The following is a 3,043-nucleotide window of genomic DNA, read 5'->3' on the forward strand; positions in this document are numbered from 1 at the left end:
GCCTAGGGTTTTATAGTAAGGTTCCCAATGTAACACAATCCCGGTGGTACGTCCAAAGACTAACTTTCTGACTAAGTTGTCTTTATTACCCAATAGTCCCAGGCCTTGTGACTTGTGGCTCATGTCTACGCCCATGGCCACCATTCGCTAAGATAGTTTTGAAGTCACTTTGAAGGCCCAGGAACAACTCTCTTAGCACATCGGTTAACCTGGCGCCGCAGTCAACTCATGTGCTTGGATCGGATCGAGCTATTGAGTATTGGGCCTGCATACTCGCTCATCCGTATCCTTTGCGTACCGCCCCATGGCCCTTGTATGTCTGCACCACAGTTCCTGTTCGTTCCGTGCCTATGGCCGGATACGTATTGCACATCGGTATACCTGTCGCTACTCAGGCAACTCGTGTGCGTGGATTGGATCGAGAACATGGTGTGTGCCCCATGTTATAATTGATAGTCCATATCCACTTTATAGGTTAAAGTCATAAGTTGTGATTGCACAACCATTCTTCATAAGAGTTTAATCACTCTTCAACTAACTTTCGTTCTGGTGTCTTGGTATCAAATCGCGTAAGACACAAGATTCTACTGGCCAAATAGAATCTAGCACATTGGTTAACCTGGCGCCGCAGTCAACTCATGTGCTTGGATCGGATCGAGCTATTGAGTATTGGGCCTGCATACTCGCTCATCCGTATCCTTTGCGTACCGCCCCATGGCCCCGTCCTTAGAGTTAATGACTAGTAGGCTTAACTCTTTGTATGTCTGCACCACAGTTCCCGTTCGTTCCGTGCCGTGGCCGGATACGTATTGCACATCGGTATACCTGTCGCTACTCAGGCAACTCGTGTGCGTGGATTGGATCGAGCTCATGGGGTGTGTAGAGATTCCATGTTATAATTGCAAGTCCATATCCACTTTATAGGTTAAAGTCATAAGTTGTGATTGCACAACCATACTTCATAAGAGTTTAATAACTCTTCAACTAACTTTCGTTCTGGTGTCTTGGTATCAAATCGCATAAGACACAAGATTCTACTGGCCAAATAGAATCTAGCACATTGGTTAACCTGGCGCCGCAGTCAACTCATGTGCTTGGATCGGATCGAGCTATTGAGTATTGGGCCTGCATACTCGCTCATCCGTATCCTTTGCGTACCGCCCCATGGCCCCGTCCTTAGAGTTAATGACTAATAGGCTTAACTCTTTGTATGTCTGCACCACAGTTCCCGTTCGTTCCGTGCCGTGGCCGGATACGTATTGCACAACAGTAGATACCATCACCTGACGTATCTAACACACCACTATTGTAACTCGTCGTCGAAGGACCTTTCAAATGCCTGATGGCCAGGGGAGCTCTTACACGGCACGGAGACACAGTGATGCTCGCCCATCACAGTGTACAACGATCGAGTTTGCTTAAGTGTCTGGGTACCTACACACCAGACACAATGCAATGGCCACGGATCCACACAAGGCACATCACATGCAGAAAGCTTCACCAGATTATGACACATACCACACTCTTGTAACTCGTCGTCGAAGGGGCGTTCAAAGTGCCTTACGGCTAGGGGAGATCTAGCACGGCACGGAGACACAGTGATGGTTGCCCATCAAAGTGTACAACGATCGAGTTTGCTTTCCGCGCAAGCGTTCTAAGTGTCTGGGTACCTACACACCAGACACAATGCAATGGCCACGGATCCACACAAGGCACATCACATGCAGAAAGCTTCACCAGATTCTGACACATACCACACTCTTGTAACTCGTCGTCGAAGGGGCGTTCAAAGTGCCTTACGGCTAGGGGGGATCTAGCACGGCACGGAGACACAGTGATGGTCACCCATCAAAGTGTACAACGATCGAGTTTGCTTTCCGCGCAAGCGTTCTAAGTGTCTGGGTATCTAAGCACCAGACACAATGCAATGGCCACGGATCCACACAAGGCACATCACATGCAGAAAGCTTCACCAGATTCTGACACATACCACACACATGCAACTCGTCGTCGAAGGGGCGTTCAAGTGCCTTACGGCTAGGGGAGATCTAGCTCGGCACGGGGACACAGTGATGGTCACCCATCAAAGTGTACAACGAACGAGTTGGCTTTCAACAAATTCTGACACATAGCAAGCGAGCGACCGAGCTACACCGAAGGCAGCCCATGGTTGGTCACTCGCGGACGATCATCAGTAATGATCCTTCCGCAGGTTCACCTACGGAAACCTTGTTACGACTTTTACTTCCTCTAAATCATCAAGTTCGGTCAACTTCAGCCATGCCAGCTGCAGCTCACGAAGGAACCGCGGAAGGTAAGCCTCCAGAAACCTCACTAAATAATCCATCGGTAGTAGCGACGGGCGGTGTGTACAAAGGGCAGGGACGTAATCAGCACTAGCTAATGACTAGTGCTTACTAGAAATTCCAGGTTCATGGGGACCGTTGCAGTCCCCAATCCCGACTAGATGGGCATTTTAGTGATTTCCCGTTCCTCTCGGAATGGGGGCGCCTATTGGCGAGAACACGCTGCGACCCACATTGTAGCACGCGTGCAGCCCAGAACATCTAAGGGCATCACGGACCTGTTATCGCTCATTCTCAGCTTGCTAAACACAAGTTGTCCCGCTAAGCAGGGCAAACGTAGCCGACGACCGCCCGTGAAGGCGCCGCCCGGCTGTAACGTCAGGTGCGCCCGGAGGCGCACTGCTGACAGCGTTCTAGTTAGCATGTTTGAGTCACGTTCGTTATCGGAATTAACCAGACAAATCATTCCACGAACTAAGAACGGCCATGCACCACTACCCTTAAATTTGAGAAAGAGCTATCAATCTGTCTTACCTCGATAAGTTTGGACCTGGTAAATTTTCCCGTGTTGAGTCAAATTAAGCCGCAAGCTCCACTTCTTGTGGTGCCCTTCCGTCAATTCCTTTAAGTTTCAACTTTGCAACCATACTTCCCCCGGAACCCGATTTTGGTTTCCCGGAAGCGACTGAGAGCACCGAATAGGGGTAGCGTCTCCCAATTGCTAATTGGCATCGTTT

The 3,043-nt window shown here is 49.6% G+C and overlaps 1 non-coding gene across 1 annotated transcript in view; it reads right to left on the reverse strand.

Moving 5' to 3' along the window:
• LOC125773330 (5.8S ribosomal RNA) overlaps positions 1-10 on the reverse strand; it is a 158-nt gene extending 148 nt beyond the window's left edge. Inside the window, exon 1 of the ribosomal RNA XR_007420044.1 lies at positions 1-10. This exon is cut by the window's left edge and continues 148 nt beyond it. This is a non-coding gene — a ribosomal RNA (5.8S ribosomal RNA).
• Between the last annotated feature and the right edge of the window lie 3,033 nt (positions 11-3,043).

Source organism: Anopheles funestus, assembly GCF_943734845.2.
Source record: "Anopheles funestus chromosome X unlocalized genomic scaffold, idAnoFuneDA-416_04 X_unloc_30, whole genome shotgun sequence".
Lineage (NCBI taxonomy): Eukaryota > Metazoa > Arthropoda > Insecta > Diptera > Culicidae > Anopheles > Anopheles funestus.